We start from the raw sequence: 19,830 nt of genomic DNA, 5'->3' as shown, positions 1-19,830 counted from the left end.
AGTATGAACTACTTATGAAGAATCTTATATTACATTTTCAAAGCTTAGATGTAAAATGGGAAGTTTTTATGTATTTCTAACTACAAATCAATTTGGCTAATTTTCATTATTTTTATGATTTTGTCAAAATTATAATTTTAAACACTGATAAAAAAAAAATCGTGCATATGTATTTATAATATTTTTATATAAATATAAAAACAGCTTATATAGGACATTTTAATAAATTTTCAAGAATTTCGACTTAGAGAAAATTTTTTTATGGACATTTATAAAAAAAAACTAAAAATTTTTTTAAAATTTCTCATGCCTTTAAATAGCTCAAAAATGGTCGAAATACTTTAATAAATTATAAAATGATAATATAAAAATTTGGTAAGAATGTCAAGTATTTTGTCAGGTTATTACTACTCTAATAAAACAAAATTGATTTTATTGAAAATGAATTTGCGTTCACCTATTTAAATTAGATTCAATTTGCTATCCAAAACCACCTTCAAAGTTGAAAAATGAAGTATTTTATGGACTAATTATCGTGTACACAGTACAAGTACATATTTTATATATTATATATTATTATTTTATATTTTATACACACGCTTACAAATGCTACAAATTTAAAAATACACAATACGCTTTTTATTTTTCTTATTTAATGTTAAAATATTGATAAAATTAAAATACAGATTTTGGTTATTTTTCGTTGTAATATTTGTAATTATTTGCAGTGATTTGAAACTTATTGCTACTTGGTATAATTTATTATATGTACTTTAAAAATAAAATTTTAAAATATTTACATTAATTTAAACTTTATAACTATTTATGCAACAAACCTATTCTTAACTTTATCAGTACGCCAGTATTGACTTTGTTAATATCTACAAGTAATATAATCTTAAATAATCTTAAAATAACTATTATATAATTTGTATGATTTTTTATTGACAATAATTAAAGTTTAACTTTCCATATAGACATATAGTTGAATTACCAACGCAAATATAAATTATTAATTGCAATATAATAGGTTAATAAAATATCCTCAGAGATATAATCTGACGTAGAGTTTCTGCTCTGTATCGTGTTTTATCATTTATCATTGAATTCAAATTGAACACATTCATTATATCCAATATCCAATGATAAGGTATACTCAACACAGTCTATAAAGCAAAGTGACTTAATCGGTTTTTAGTATATGCATTTTGCAAGACAGTAAATTGAAAAGTTATATTTTTTAACTATAAATAAAACTAAAAAATTGTATAAATAGTGGCACAAAAACTTTTTTTTATATCAAAAGATGAATATAAAAAAATATAATCTTAACTTTATTACTCATGGCAGTATACAAACTTTGTCCACACAGCACTGCCAATATTGAAAGTCAATGACCTCGTTTTAATAAATATGTGATACATAAATATATTTGTTTAAGCAAAGGTTATTATAAAATCAATGTAGCTAATGCGTGTAATTTATGTGCATACTTCACCATATTTTTAAAGCATGATATTATATTCATTTATAATATTCAAAAATTGGGAATTAAGAAATGTTCGATAGACAACTGTATATAAAGGGGTATATTAGTAATAAAATAATAAGTCAGATTTTATTTTATAATTTTTATGTTTACAAAGAAGAAGCGGACAGGGAACTAAGTCCTATGAAGCCGTAGGACAAGAGTGACTAACCTTATATATTTGAAAATATAAAATGCAAAGAGAAAGAAGAAAATTTAAATAATATCTTCTTTCATAATGTATAGTTTTTGTTATTCTTGTATATATATTACTTTTATAGCTAAAATAACTGGTTTTAAATTTAAAAAAAGTAATAAGAAACTATAGACTTTTTAAATTAGTCTCTACTCACCTTAATCACTTTTGAGTCAAAAATGATTTTTATTTTTGTTAATTATGGTAACGCACCCATTAATGTATGCTACCATGACAAATTTTTTTCCATCAATAAGCTACAAAAAGATTAAAAATTAAAATTTGTAAATCTGTCAAACGAGTACTATTTTAGTTTTAATTTTAAGGAAAAAAAGTCACCCGCAGAGCTAGTGTTTATTAATAATACGTGTGTTATAAGTTAGACGATTGCAGACGCGTGTCTGCGAACCAACTTTGACCATTTGTTTCAGTCCGTTTCTTGGTTACGCCAGAAGTTCAGTTTGGCGTATATCAGATGTATTAGTTTTCATTTGTCAGTGGCCGGGCGGCAGGGGTCAAGGGTGGCTACACGCACGCACACTCACACTTAAGTTACTTGGAAATCGGTTTGGAGTAGACGTTTTTGTCTATATAATAATACACTTAGTCGTCGTTTTACGACTGATTGTCTGTACTACAGTATATATAGATAGACAATATAGACTTTTGGTCTTTAAGTATATATATATATGTGTTTGTATGTGTGAGTGTGTATACAGTTTCGATCTCTTCACACTTTTACCATGGTCATATATATATTGTATAAACTGCACAGACTTCGGGCTATACGCTATATTATACACGCTGCGTTTGACAAGACGAATAATTCTTCGGGAAAGCAGAATCTATCGGTAACGGTGAGTGGTCGGAAAGGGAAGAGGAAAAAAATAAAAGAATGTGAGTAGAACGAGAATGGGAAAAAAACACAGAAAAACGTCAATCGCGGAAGCGAAACGATCGTCGTTTGCTCTTGACGGCAGTGGGTGTGTGTACAGTGTGTGCCATCGCCGTCCATTGACCAATCTTTGCCACGCAGCTTCACAGGTCCAGAATAGATCACGTGCATCTTTATTATTATTATTATTAATATTATTATTATTACTATACGAACTGTTCATGGTGGTACCAAATAGAAAAAAACCGTCCGCGCGTTGACCTCTCATCCGTCACAGGACTCGTCTGGACATTGCCATCTTTTTTGTTTTATTTTATCTCCTGTCTTTTTTTTTCCATTTTTCCCATCCCTTTAACCCTCCTGTATGATATTCTGAATCATATATTAACCTACTATCACGTGCATTGTGTATATTATCGCACAGTGCCCCCGCGCCACGTAATGCGCTTCTCGAACTTCATTACACTTGCCCGAATAATCTCGAGCTTTCTCGGCGGTGCAGTGGTTCGCGTCGTCTGTTAATCAATATTATATAGACTCGGGCTCGGTTTCGATAAAGACACATTACACGTGGCCCGATATGAGCACTACGGAGTAAGTGTAGAATAATAGGTATAGGTTGTATATACGACTGTATACTATAGCATGTACTTTTGTGTTCGCGTAAATTTGTATAATATGACCCCACACTGCTATAACGTAACGTAGGTCAACCATTACTATTACATAGTATAGTATAATATGATATATACACAGACCTAATATATATATTGTTTTTAGCATAAATATCCCTTATTTGATCTATTTCGGCATAATGGTTGGGTTATATACATCAAACATTTATCAGTTTAAATTGTTTTTAATACATTTCAATAATAACATTGTTACGACCACACACGGCGGTTTAGCTAGGCAATTTAGCTACATCACTCTACCATACAGTTTTTTTCATTTTATTTTATTTTTATAATATTATATTTATACAACTATCAATTGCATAATAACATTTACAAATATAATTGAGATTTTGATTAAAAGGTGCTTGAGTTTTCCTAATGTCCATCTAGTTGCTAGTCGTACATATGACCACATAAATCCAATATGAAGTGGACATATTGTATGATGGTCTATGTGCTGATAATTCTGCGAGATTGTTTAGTCATTATTGTCATGTTTATGGTATAGTACAGTGTTTAGTAATAAACTAACAATAATTTTTAATTTAACGAATATTTATAAAGGCAATCACGATGAACATGTGTGGGGTAGAATTAAATATGTAACTAGTATGAATTTAACGATTGTGTGATATAATATAGAAAGAGGTAATGAGTGATATAAAATTATAAAGTAAGTATAATCCATATTATAGACGTGAAAATTTTTTTATTATTAATTTCAGTGAATTATTGGATTCCGTAATTATATTGTATCATATATAAGTAAAACAAAATTTAGTTTAATATCGATTTTATTTTATAACTTTTGTACATATCGTATGCATTTTATTTCGTGATTTTTTTTACACCATATATAATAATTAATAATAAACTTCTTTAAACTTAAAATATTTCAACTTTAATTATATTTTTAGAAATTAATGATAAAATCATTAACTGATGATTTTCCGTGATTGGACTGAAATGATTTTATATTAATCTGATTAATTTATGGATACAACATAGTGACTTCACGTGGTATTTTTGGCTGATTATTTATGAATATTCACAACCCAATTGAAAGCAAACGGTGCAGTATTATAAATTTTGAATAATTTATTTTTATTACTATTGCTGTTATTGATGTGTTCGTGCCTGATCCACATTTAGGTGTGACAACGTTTAAACAAAAATGTTTCTGTTTGAATTTAGCTTTATTTTTATAATATTACAATTTCATTAAACGTTAATTGTCATGGATAGCAACGATGTTTATTATATAAATACATAACTATACGCGATGTAAAAGCTTAGCAGACAAGTAGGTAATAATTATAGCACTGTAATATTGATTTTGATAGCACTTGACAGTCAAGGGAATATTTTTTCACTCATGCTACGTACTAAATTTTCATTATTAAAATTGAAATTGAAATAAATGTAGATATTATACATTTTTGAGACAGTCATAATGGTATTCAAATTTATTATAATAATAAAATAATACATATACTTAGCTGAAGGATTATGGGAGACAAACATTCAATTGCTATATTCTATGAAATTAATATTATCAAAATATAATATGTATGTATTATTTCCGAATAAGTCAGTTTAATAGTTTTAATAAATAATCAGTTTTAGTATTTATTCATTTATTGTTAACATTTGTTTGTGAAAATTTTATTAATTTAATTTTGTTATTAATACCATACTCTGTGTTAAATTGTACAACTATTTTGTAACTTGTTTAATTTAACTACGGCAAATATTATAATATATTTATTGATAAAATTGGCATTCAGTCAATTTAATTATGTTGAATGCAGATACGCGTATAATCATATATATTCAGTTATATAGGAATTTGGTCTTTAAACGATTTATAAAATAGGACATAATGATACGAAAATGTAGATAATCTAGTTTATTACATTAAAAACTAGATACTTTTGTCAATAATAACGTGACATGCAACTATACGTAATTGCACAAATACTTGGAATACATACTGATAATAATGTATTACATATTATAGTTAAACATAATAAATTTAATGAAATTGAAGCCTTTAACAAATCGATAATAATAAGTTATTAATAATAAGAATAAGCTTTTAAAATAAATCTTTACATTTAGACATGGTTTGTTTGGTAATATTATAAGACATTACATTAATTATGGGCAATAATATCGATTTTTTAAGTTTAAACGCATTGTTATTTGTTACATTATTTATAAGTAATTATACGACTTACGGTCCTTTTCGTTGATTTTGTTAATTATTATCACTGTTAAGTAATAATAAAATAATCTTTTAAGTATAATTAGCATAAGTATAAATTTTGAAATATGCTTACATCGCGTTCAATGTAGATGTACGTAAACATCAGCTTTCTACAGTCTCGCATATTTAATTAGATTAGAGGAAAAAAGAAGGAAAGAAATCTGTGTTTTGTTTATTTTGATGATGATACGAAAGTGTAAATACTTCTATACTATTATTGGAGTAAATGTATTGGTGCCGTGAGCTATTTCTATATGGCTATTGTCTATTATTTGTTCAGGATGTAATGTTTACACATCGGGCTTTGGTCGTAGATATATAATACGGTCGCTCGTGCAGTACGTATGTTTATAATAGTATGGGAAAGAGGTTTAAAATTCTGTATACCTTTTTAAAAAGTAAAACTTGATAGTACCTATTAATATTGATACATTAAAAAATCTTATTAATGATTCAATTTTGTTCCTAAAAATATGCATTGATTATCATTTATCAAGTATTTTTAAGTATGGGTCGAACGGGAACTGTACCACAATCAATTATTTATATTTTTAGTGATTTATGTTATTTTTTTTTATTTTTAATAGAAGATGTGCTTCAGATGTTTGATTTAGACTGATATATTTTTTCTATCATTTGTATGGAAATACATTAAAATTGCTTTTTTTGTATTACATAAATTCTGTATTTTGTATTATTAATTGTATATAATTTTACACTCCTAAATCTCGGGCAGATATAATATAGAAGCTTGTGGAATTTCTTTCACTTTCTTATTTATTAAATTAATTCTTACAAACTCCAAAATGTATACTGTTGTAAAATATAATAAATTAGCATAATATCACAAATTAATAATTTATTATTTTTATTAGACAGTTTGGAATACACTTTTATTTATTCGCAATACGTGAATTTTAAGTAAAAATGAAATAAATAATTTAAAATTGTCGTAACTTGTTGTATTATTCATCTTAAATTGTTTTTACATTAATATACTCAGTATGGAATTTTTATTGGCAAACATATAATTTTATCTATTATTCTTTAGCTTTACAAAGGACGGAATTGAAAGGAATATGAATGCAGACCAACTGAATCATCGAGGTAATCACTTTCCATTACTTCCTTGTTACTATCTGTCTATTCATAATTTTCCTTAGGCAGTTAACAATTTAATTTACGTTTGATCTTTCTTTGATTTTTTTTATCGTTTTACCCTCACCCGTTTCTCTAATTAGTTGTATACCTCTGTTCTTTATCAATGTACTTTTTGTTAATAGTTGAATATTTGATGATTTCTCTTTGTGTTGTTTGGCCTTTTGTTGAAATCCTTTACCAAAGCATTTTTACTTTAATATACATAATATTAAGACATATATATACGTATTGTGCTGAATTATCAAACCATCATAATTATTTAGAAACCTACTTACTAACTAATACGACTATCACATAAATCTGACTATGTTATTACAAAAAAAAGCATAATAGAAATTGGATTGTTATAATTGCCATTGTTTTGGTTTATGATTGAACTCTTCTTTGCTCTCATTGTATATGTATCTCTTTTGCATAGTAATAGATTTGAATTTAACTATATTACGTTACATATTATAATATGTTTATGTATATTGTTACACCAATGCTGGGGTATAAATGTATAATAATCTAGTAATTTATAATGATAGGTCCGCGTACAAACATTGATTTATGACAATTATAGGTTAGTTTAATTTAAAATATATAAGTTTTCAAAATATTGTAAGTGAAATAAATTTAAAAAAAAATGGTCGTTCATACTTTTGATATGCCTAAGGCTATATAGAAAGCTAAGATTAATTTTATTTTTATCCTGGTGTATTTATATTTTTTAACATGACTTGTTAGACTTATATAGATATATCCAACAAAATATATTTAGACGTCCAAATAATGACATATATGCGTATGTTTTACTCAATAAAAGTCGTACGACGATATACATTCAATCCCAATATTGTTGAACATGTGTAAGACATTCATATAAAATTGAAAAGTCTTTAAAACTATCGTTGAAAAGTTTTAACTTACATAATCAATGTTCAATACTTTTAAATTTGTATACTTTTTGAGAAATATCTGTTTGAGTTGTGGATTTTGATATCAATGTTAATAAATAATGTATTTGGCATAATTTAAAATATTAATAATACAAGGTCGTGTTTTTTTTTAAATGTATATAATATATTTTTTAATACAAGTATTTTATAAAAAATCGATATAAACTAAGTATGATTATATGTAATCTTTGAAATTTGTTTTGGTTAGTACCTAGTTGAAATTTCAAACGTTCTCTAGTAATTTTCTCCTAAATCAATACATAAGATACAATTCTAGTTTAAATTTAATTGCAGCATTTATTTATTTATTTTTAATCTGTTTATAAAATTGCTATACAAAAATTGATCATAAGATAAAAAAGGTAGTGTTTTACTCATATACCTATATTTTATTTATGTTAAATATTTTAAGCATGATTTTTAGAGGAATCAACTTTTTAAAACACCCGTTTGATAGCAAGCTATTATTTTTGAATGCGGCAGTTTTCAACCTAACCGTTAAAAAATTTAAAAACTTGATTGTAACTATCGGTCATTTTTATTGAAATACCGTGTTCTTTATTTTCATATTAATATTTTGATCGAGTACGGTTCAATTTTGATTTATCGGCTTAACACTATGTAAACATTTAATAATAGGTATTTTTAGGACAATCGGTGTGTAGCGTTGTATGTAGGATAGGAGTTCTGCAGTCTTTAGAAAATGCTATATCGTTTTACCTTAACAGACTTGACTATTTCGTCATTTATATACGTGAATATCTAGTGTCAGTTCATCACAATAAAGTAGATAGTTTAACGTTTAAAAAATAGAATCAGAATACCAGTATCCGACGAATAATTCGCGATGCTGGAAGTACGAATAAGTAACAACGCGTAGTGATATATCAATAGGAATATTCCCTTACTTCCCAGGAAGTTTTTCTTATATATATATATAAAAAAAAAAATGAATTAAGCATGTACAATTTTAAATATTTGATTAATGTATTTTATTTCACATTAATTGGCTAAATATCTTTGTTGACCAACATAATATTGATAAGCAATATATTAGATTATAGAACTAGAATTATCGTTTATTATACTTTACAGAATAAAAAGTTTTATGTTTATTTTTCATATTTTACAGATTTATAGATAATTCTAATAAAATTGTCTACTAAAATATGCTTGTTGGTAATAAAAAATTATTGTGTTGGTCGTATATATTGAGTTAATGTTTCACAAATTGGAATATTCTTTTGAAAATGCCACAAAAATTATGATACATTTATTAAAAATTTAACGTTGAAACATTTAAAGTATACTTAAAAATTATAATATTCCTGATAAATTCCCTGTCTTGGAAATATTCCTGGAAATTTTCACGTTATTAAAATAACACTAATAACATATTATTGTATATTAATTAAGAATAAAGACAAACTGTGGATACACTGTCTTTTCAATATTTTTTAGAATACCCGAATAATTTAATTGCGTCTGGAGTTGTTTTAGGTTTTGATATATTTTATTTTACATAAATCTTGGTCCGTCTTTCGTTCCTGACTGAAAACAATATTTATGGTATCCAAAACGAAATAATTGAATTTAAAAAACAGTTACTATTTATATTGAGATAGGAAGTATATAAAATCAATGATGGCTGACCTTTACAATGGATGTCATGTGATTATTATAAACGTTGGCCTTGTGTTTTGAAATTGTTGTATAGAAAAAGGTGAAGATATGTGCAGTATAGCTTGAGTGCTTTTGTGGCTCACCGATTAAAAAGAACAAACCATATTATATTAGATTTGTGGTTGTATATGCGAGTTTAAAATTGAAATGCAAAATAATACTAAGTAAAATAAATGCAATGTTGAGTGTATTATTATTAATATATCAGAAAATGTGCATACTCATAGGCGTACTTTATATTTATGTCGATACGTTCAATTATGCATTTTCAATTTACTGCATTATTTTTGTGCCAGGTGCATCAACAGCTGGTAGGTTATTATGCTATTCCATATAGGTATATAGCTGGTTTATCGGTCACTGCTCGATCGATGGGCGTACAGACAGGGTTTCCTAAAACGTAATACTGTTGGATATAAATAAGAAGTTAATTACGATTACGAATATTAAGCATGCGTGAGTATATCTGCGCCTGATTTTAAGAAAAATATTCATACATATTAGGAGATGAAATTTATTTAATATATCGCCTTCAAACAAATAAAAATAGCGTATTTTTTCTTGTGTGTAATCGAGAGCAGCTAATTTAAATCTCTCAGTTCAAAATGTGTATAACCCAGTAATAAAACTTAGATGACTACCTACATATTATATTATATAAAAAATGTATATAATAATAAATAATTAATGAAGAAAACTGTCACTTGATCTTAGTTGATTAGGTAGGATATCTTGTTTTTGTTTATTAACTCATAAAAAAATAGTAAATTTTAAAGTTACATAACAGCATTGAATAATAATGTGAACAAAATTAAAGGTAATATCAATTCTGGATTTGTATTGAAAAAAAACTATTTTATGGATAATTGTTAATATATCTATGTGCCTAGGTATAATGTTTATGCTTTGTAAGGATTCGTTTAGTTTGATTTATATTTTATTTGTATGCATTGGTTAGTAATTATTAGTAATCGAGTTCAAAAGTCATCACTTAAAATTAGAAATATGTTTTTAATTTTAACCGTTAATCGTTACGATATATTAGTTAGAAACTTGGCTTGGTTGAATAATTCGATAAATATAATAAATAAAACACTTCAATATAAATAATATACTACATATAGATTATAATGTTTACTAAGAAAGATCCACGACAATAATAACATAATATACTATATTATAATATTAATTACATTAACAATAAGGCATAATAATATAGAGTATAGTCGGATAATAGTTCAACATTTATAAATGTATTTCTTCTTTATTAGTTTTATTTTAAACTCTGATTAATTACATGTGAAAATTAGTATTCCAAACAAAATGGCCAATAATTAATTTTAAAACTGAAAAAAACTAAATTACGTCCTATGGGCTTAAAAAACTATACAAATTAAAAGTTTTTACTTACTTAGATTACTAATGTGAGTAGTATGTTAATAAACATTTGTTATCTAACATTGCAAGGTATTTTATAATAATAGGATCCGATTTTTTTTTTATTAATTCTTCGATTTTATCATTTGATTCAATTTATATAGCTAACCCAGATTATACAAAACTTTAATTTAGTTTCTATTGCACTTTCACTATAAATTATGTACAATTCTTATTTTATTTATATTTTCTTTAGCATAGTAAATATAAGCAATTTAAAAATCATAACATTTATTTGCTTATATTCACCTAACAACTGAATGAAAACAATTGTTGTCTTATTATAATATATTATGTAAATCACCCAATTATTATTATTTTAAAATCTAAATAGGGAATATAATATTTAAAATATGAGTACATAATTGTATATAAACAATTTTTATAACTACTGATATAACAATAAAGTGATGTTTCATCAAATTTATAATTTAAAAAATAATAAGTTCGTTGATTGGAAAATAAAAAAAACACTTACTATTATTTTGAATTATACTAGTGTTTATTGTTTGATATTTTTCTCTCTATATTTTTATCCATACAAAAAATTATATTATAAAATAATATAATAGATGTATATAAATTATATTACATTAGGCTGGAATGATTATTTATAACTTTATAAGTGAAATGCTTGTAGATACCTACACTTTTTCTGCTATTTCTTTCCATATTTTGATTTTCTTTGTTCGGTGATAATTACTTATTGCTGTTATTATAGTGAGACGACATTTAAGGAAACTGTCATCAAGTTATCAAACTATTAAAGTTATAGTTAGTATTACTTTAAACCATAGACTATAATAAACTAAAAGCTATAGACCGCTCGAGAGTTGCAGAATGTTGATCTTTGACATTGGGTGTGGATTACTTGTCAGTCGTCATATTTCCATAAAATAAACTACTGTTAATAGTGTTATAGCGTTCAGAGCTTAAAATCTGTTGGATCTGAATTAGACGTGGGGGTAGAAAATATCACGAAGCGTTCGTTATAGTTTTTAATTATAAAAGCATATTTGATTTTGAAAAAGTTTCATCGTGTCAGGCTCCATAAAAACTACCATTTTTTTTGCCTGATATGTTATAGTGTTAAGAAAGAAAATAATTGTCTATTACGTTTATTATTCAGCAAAACTGAAGTTGTAGTAATTGTATTATATTTCGTTTCTATGTCTAAACTTCAGTTAATTATTGTATGGGCTTTGGATTACATTTTGATAAAGTTCTCTAGATAAAATGTATAAAGTTAATGAATAAAGTTGTATAATTGATACTGGTTATTTTTTTATTGTTGGAGCATAGATTTTAAGTACGGTCGTTTAACTTAATTTAATATGTTTTATTCTAAACAATTAAACATTTTTTTCTGGGTAAATATTCAACAGATACTCTATACAGTATTATTTCTGTGCATAAAAGTTGTATTTAAAAACTATTTTGGCAAAGTAACATTTAAATAATTAATTGATTAAAGTCGGGAATAGTTGATCTTTTATTGATTTTATTTAATACCAACTTAAATACTTTTTATTTAACAATGATAACCTGGTAATTCAGTGTAATTCAGTTATAATTATCAACGGACGCAGACAAGATGATATCTATTGTATAAACTTCAATTCAAGGTTTTCAAACGTTATAATAATGTTATAATTATAACGTTACGCATGACAAAAAACGATTAACAGAGTAAAACGGAATCTAATTAACGTACAATTTGCTATTTTATGCGTTAGTAAGACGGAGACAACACATGCGGGTATAACGTCTGTTAAATGTAACGTCTTAAAAACGATAAACGTAAATGTTGTATTATGTTTTGATTATAAATAACGTGAAACCAATTTTTTTTTTTTAATGCAAACTCTGTAGTTCAAATTATTTATGTTAATAGTATAATATTATTTCAGTTATATTTAACATTTTAGCTGTGTCGCAGTGTTCAATTCGTCTGATACGTTAAATTCGATCAACTTTTTTTTATTCAAGTTGGGTAAGTATATGCAAATATTGCAATCTGATTTTGGAAGTAGATGTTTTAAGAAAAAATTGTTTAAATAATTACAAGATTCTTTATAAATCATAGCTATAGTATATATTTTATATCTATACCTACCTACTGTGCACGGAACGGACGTGTTATATATTATTGTTGACGTACTATTGTCTTGACTCACCGTTGGTATTCAGCTGATAATTTTATTCGGTCTTCGTCGGCGATTTTGATTGTAGTCCTAAAGGCAGTCGACGACAGGGGAGATGTGGCAATGTATGTATAGGATTTTCATTGATGTGATATTTGTTTATTTTGCCAGCTACTTAATTTTGACGTTAAAAAAAAATGGCACCATTAAAATAGTTGTAAAATATACCTTTGACAATTTGTTATATAATGAACGTCGCTTACTGCACCGTCGAAAAATGTCATTATTAATTTTATCCTCAATCTTCTAGTGAAATTAAATATTACTTTCGTAATATTATGTATTTCATAATACATTAGTATTAAATTATATTTTTAGTGTCGATAAGAAATTGGAGGATAATATTTATACTATGTACGATATATTATGTTCTACAGTGATACAGAGGTTTGAATAAAAATATATTTTTTTTTAATTTGTTAGTTAAGTATAAACTATTGAAAAATAAATCATATCAAACGTGCAATATTAATGGTTTAAATACATAATAATGAACGGTTAAAATAAAATCATGAAATCGTAGATTAACAGTAAGATTAAAAGTTAATAAGTACTAAAATATTTCGCAAAAAAGACACTTTGAGGCCTAATGATATATTTAAACATATTATTATTTATTTAAATCTGATAATAATTACTTTGCGTACTACATGTTTACGTAAAAAGTATGCATTAGACCTAATAAGCGAATACATGGGTTTCACACCAAATATATTACGTTGTATTTTAAAGTTACTTATAATAATTTTTTCGTAGTATAACAATGTCACGACTTGATAAATTTCAGTTTTTTTACTCAAAAGATATGTATTGAAATGCAAGTTTAAAAAAAACAACTTTTAATAATGCTTACTATGTACATATGTAAAAATGTAATACAAATATTAGTTAATGTATCTACTCATTCGTCAAAGCTTTATATATAATATTGTAAAAGTTTTTTTATATTTTTGTTGTTTACAAAATACCTAAGGTTTAATCTGTTTAAAGTTTGGAATGATAAATCAAAGAATGTAAAAAACTCACATTAGTGGGTTTTTAGAGTAATCGATAAAAATAAAAAAATCGATGGATCGTTTAATATTTATTTATTCTATATATATAATTGTATTTAAAATATTTTCCGAAAATTAGAAAAGGACTACTAATAATAAAATTATTTCAAGATAAAGGTATCAAATTAATAAATGAGAAAAAATTAAAAATAGCAAGGACAAGAGTGTTAATACGGTTACTTTTCTTCTTAATCACAATAGAGTATGCTTGTTAATCCGAAATTTGTGGATAAAGGTTATAACTTATGTCTTATAAAATCATGATTCCGTGTCATTGGATGGTGCTTCCGTTGATCATGTGTCAGTGCGATTTCTTTATTTGATTTACAAATAATAATACGTTTCATAGACCATCATCCCTTCTATCTAATCAGTTCATTTGATATAACTTACTATTAATACCGAGTGAACCCTTGGTGGCGAAAAAAGGGGTAGGATTAGTCTAAATCTTAAATACTAAATAGTATGTAAATATCGTACAGTCTGAGATGTCGTACGCAGAGTAAGTAGTATTTTGTATTGATGTTATAAATGTAGTCTTTAATAATAGACGAGTACGGTTTAGTCATCCACATATCCAAGAAGCGGCTAGTACTAATAATATAGACATCCCACTCGACCAGGGTTCGATAAAAAACAACGCTCTCGCCAAAGTCGCAGTAATTAATAATATAGGTACGTATAATGTAATGATCGACTGGCGGCGTTAGTAGCATTTTCGTGATGGTGAGCTAACAAATAACTCAAGTGTCATAATTTATTCATCACGAAAGTCGCACACACCGATATGGCTTATAAAAAATATGCCTTTCTACTTATCTATGAACAGTAGTGGATAGATAAAACCAACACTTAGAGTTCCATGGGCCCAATATATTTTTCAATTCTAAATAATATTATAATTTAGAAATAGTCTTAAGATATTTATTTATTATTTACTTACTTGATTAATTAAATAATTGTTGTTTGAAATTAATTAATCTAAAGTGTATAGAACTGTATAGTACCTAAATTGTGAATGAGTGGGTATCGCGAGTGATTCGCTTAAAAAATGTTTTTTAATATAATTCTGATAAATTATATGAAATATATATATATATATATAGTTATTATATAATTTTATACAATCTGTGTACTGGCGGAAATGTATTTCGTGAGTGAATAAGTTTACGTCCATGTTAACTGATAGTGCTGAACTCCGACTTTTATAATTTATGTCAAATCCGAAGCTAACTTTTCTGGAAAATTCTGTTGAATATACCCGGTTAAGTTATCAAACAAGAACTGGTCGTGCGAAAAACATTATTATTTTTGGAATTGAGTATACGTAATACAAAATACAAGGTAGGCATAGTTAATTTTTGTAAATATAGTTTTATATTGTTATAACTTACAATGCATGATTTTTTTTTTCATGGCAATAATTTTTTTTATATTTCTTAGGGTTGAAATAACATGGGAAAAATGATAAAAAAAATTATGAACTTAACTGATGAATTGTAAGCTCATAAAGTTGGTTGTTGTTCAGAAACGACATCATGTATTTACACTATAACTGTTTTTATTTCATTGTCTTATAAAAAATATGGTTATTTTTAGTGTATCATTTATTTAAATAAATATATTAAAAAGTCAATAAAATTATTAGGTACAAAATAATACAAATAATGCAAATACATTCATTATAATACAAATCTAATTTTAGTTTGGCAAAACTTTAAAGTCATAATAATACATAGGTTAACAATGATCAGAATTTTATTTATATCGATGATTTTCTTGCTAATATTATTTGATAATCTGGCTTATATGTATAAATATTATAGATGTATCTTACCATACAAGTTCTTATAATTTTTATGATATGGATATGTGCCTGCACGTAAAAAAATAAATTGTTGAAATATTTTGTACAAAAACTGATTTAAATAATAAGTTAATTTAATATAATGTAATGCAACTATAAGCAAAATAGCATTTTTGGGATTGTAAAATGTTTAAATTTGTATTATTTTACATAACACTATATACTTTTTTTGTAACTATGGTTAATGACGTTTAAGGATAATTTATAAAAAAAAGATATGTATGTATAATTTGAGCTTTGATTAATGACGGAAGAACAAGCAAGAAATTATCGATTAGAATTAATTTTCAATATAACTCCATTGGCTATAAGTTCCTTGACCAAATATCTTAATTATACGTGACATAAAGGACTAAAAATTAATTCAAAATTTTAACTGACATGATTAAAAATTACAACTATAAAAAAAGCAACAGTAGAATAAGTTTAATTATGTTTGATTTTTTATAATAATTATTATAAGACCTAAAAATTATTTTTTTTGCATGTATCTATAATATTTGATATATTATAATATTTTTTAGTGATTTCCTTTAATATTTATTTTAAAATGAGTACTGATTTATTGGTTTATTCTCGCATTTAGTTTTTATGTCAATATTATTGTTAATTGTTATCGATCATTATTCAATACAAAGGTAGAATGTTATTAGTACATTATTTATTTATTTATTTATTTTTATATGTATATACTATATATATACTAATTATCGCCAAACGACTTTTATAACAGCATAGATAAAAATATTACAGAACAAAGTATTATGAATAAACATTAGTTTATCAAACTGGATAAAATGTTTTAATATTAGTTTAAATTTAAAAAAATATATAATTTAAGTAATTTAGTGTTCTTACACAATTTTTGATTTTTGCAGTTAAAATATGTAAGGTGACTATTTTTTTAAGAGATAAATTGGTTTTTTATCATTAACTGCTAGTTTGATATTATATTGTATCAGCTTTACTTCTGATACTTAACAGAATAAATGTTAATGTATGATTATAATAATATGTAAAATATAACTATGAGATTATAAAATGTACGTAATTTTACAAAAAAAGAATCGTTAAGTAACATAACTAGTAGAAACTTCTTACTCAGTGTTTATGACATGATTGGTCAAAACACTTTTTTTTTGGAAATTTTGTAATTCATATAGATAATTGTACATGTACATAAAAAATTAAAATTATTATTTTAACTCCACTCTTAACTTTAGTTAAGATAGACCTCATATATTACGAACTATAAATAAATAAACAGTAAACTTTTTTTTTTATAAAAAGGTAAAATAAGTGGGTCTATTTTATTTAGAGTACACACAGTTGCAAGCGTTTAAATGATCAGGGTTAGCCACTTAACTACCACAAGTAACAGGGTACTGGGTAATACACTTACGTAAACCCTATCTGCCAATATAATTATATATTTCTCGTAAATCTCGTCTTGTGTACGCTATTAACAGCAGCGTTACACCAATATTATAAAATTACATACCGATTGGAAAACTCACTGCGTAAACTGTGTATTATTAATTTCTTATGCTTCTTAAAAATTAAGTTTGGGTAACTAAATAAAAATTGTTTTTTTTTCTTAATAAAATAATTTTCAATTATTGTTAATGGTTAGGTTATTAAGCTAAAGAAAGTAAATAGTATTACTTTAGTATTTTGTACAATCATATTTTTTCATACGTTAGTTGCACTTAATTATTTTAATTTAAATAATGTACTGCTGTATGTTACAATAAATAGTAAATTATTGTGAAAATATTATAAAATATTTTATTTAATAAGAAATTTGGCCGAAACATAAAATAAATATTTTATTTTATGTTTTAGGTTCAGAATATAATATTATTTAATATGCATTTTATGATTTTTGATTGTATTTTTATACTAAACAAATAATAACGATCGAACATATTTGTTCGATTACATTCAATATGTAACATAATTAAATTAATCGTTTATCGTGGATTATTGGTACACAACTTCATACACGGTGCGCTTAATCACGATTATTAAATCGTAACGCGTTCGATACATACTATAAATACTGGTACCTACTTTTATGTTATAGAGTAACATTTATTTATTTCGTATTGCAATAAAAATAAATTGGACCATGTAAATTAATTACAGGCTCTCTGATCCAGAAATTAAAAAAATGAGTTGCTAGACATGATAAATCATTTTAAACGTGTACCTACGGTTGTATGAAAAATAAAAAGAGAAAAATAACATAATTTATTACACAGATGTATATTTAATAGTAAGTACAGATGTACAAACTTTATATATTACACAGTGAACGTGAAATAATATTAATATAAATACATCGATTAAACGGGGAATAATCAGATTTCATTTTTCTCAATATTTGTGAAAATTATATTTTCAATATATACCAACGGGTATATTGTCTTTTTATAGATTATGTATAATATGGGCCAGGAGCTAATCCATTAAAAATGTTTTTGACCAATCACATGTCGTTTTTGACAAGGACTATAGTTTGCGATAAGATTTGTGATAACGTTTTTATTTTTGTGAAAAATCTCATCACAGTGATCTAACGTTTCAATTACAAGAAATGTTAGAAGAAAATTCCCAAAGGGAGAAGTGTGTTTCCTCTTATCCTTTCGTTTATTTTACCCGTCTCTGATTAATTATCAAAACGTTTTTAAAATGTCTGTACAACATAATTAACAAAATAATAATTAATGTAATAACGTAATACTCAATCTTTAGAAAATAATATATTTTTGTTTTTAAACAAATAATCTGAATGGTAGAGATTTTTATTGGATTCTGATAAAACTATTACAGTTATGTGGGTTTAAATAAGGTTTAATATTTTTATTATTTAAAACGCAAAAAAATTAAATAAAAATATTAATCAGGTTACATTTTTTGTTATCTGATGTTATATCTAAAAATTCTTTTTAAGAAAATATGAGTTAGATTCCGGAATATTTGATTGTTTTGGTTAATCATGATTCATGAGGTATGTGATGTTTTTGACAATATTCGAATTGAGTCCATGGTAATATATTTTATTTTAATATTATTTTGATAATGACGAAACCGGATAGTTATCGACTTATCGTCTTTTCAAGCTAAATTAAACTAATTTAATTATAATTTTAAAAATCAAATAAAGGTAGTAAAAACATAATAAAAATTGCTTAACTTAGATTGGACTTATAAAGTGAACTTGTATTCATAAAGTATATGAAGTTGGAACATTTTGAAGTTAAATGAGGTAGTCAAAGCCCGCAAAGGCATGATTATGAAAAAAAAAATTCATAACCTAATCTTTTACCCACTATATGTAGCCATGTAGGTACACATACAGACATATTAATATAAATCTAACGTGCTGGTATAACCTAGCTGTATCGTTTTCATATAGAGTAATTTATTGAATAATAATATTATAAATTATTACCTAACTAAATGGTTATCAAAATTAGATTTATAAGTCATATTTTTATGAACGCCGCGAGTATATTACGAGTAAATACTAAATGGGTACTAGAAAAGACATGTAGTATGATAACGGTATAAAATAAGACGTTCACGAAATATTGAAACACGCGTGTAAACGCAAATAATACCATTTATCCTTTCAGTGTGGAGGAGGCGTGGTTAAATAATACAGTCGAGTATATAATTAATTTCAACGAAACAACTACGGATACCTACTACAGAAATAACACCGCCATGACACGTTACCGCCTTCCGGACGTGATATATTCATCATAATGTCTTTTATATGTCCATTCGCTTGAGTTACCTGATAATTATAGTTACATTGAAAAAAGTAGTTGAAAATTATTATCTATACAAAAATATGGTTAGCTTGTTATTAAAACAAACGTTTTGTGATATACCGCTGTGCACCCAAT

The 19,830-nt window shown here is 25.5% G+C and overlaps 1 protein-coding gene across 7 annotated transcripts in view; it reads left to right on the top strand.

Annotated features, from left to right (window-relative positions):
• Nucleotides 1–19,830, top strand: part of LOC132921299 (potassium voltage-gated channel subfamily KQT member 1) — a 250,277-nt gene that overhangs the window by 15,212 nt on the left and 215,235 nt on the right. The window contains exon 1 of one of the 7 annotated variants that reach the window (XM_060984253.1): nucleotides 6,655–6,672. The exons of 5 other annotated variants lie outside the window; for them this stretch is intronic. The gene's annotated coding sequence lies outside the window, so the exon portion shown is untranslated. Of the gene's footprint in view, nucleotides 1–6,654; nucleotides 6,673–12,760; nucleotides 12,781–19,830 lie in introns of those variants that run through there. One more of the 7 variants, XM_060984252.1, reaches the window with a different exon arrangement.

Source organism: Rhopalosiphum padi, chromosome 2, assembly GCF_020882245.1.
Source record: "Rhopalosiphum padi isolate XX-2018 chromosome 2, ASM2088224v1, whole genome shotgun sequence".
Taxonomy (NCBI): domain Eukaryota; kingdom Metazoa; phylum Arthropoda; class Insecta; order Hemiptera; family Aphididae; genus Rhopalosiphum; species Rhopalosiphum padi.
Note: the sequence above shows the minus strand (reverse complement) of the source record. Positions and strands in the feature narration are given on the sequence as shown.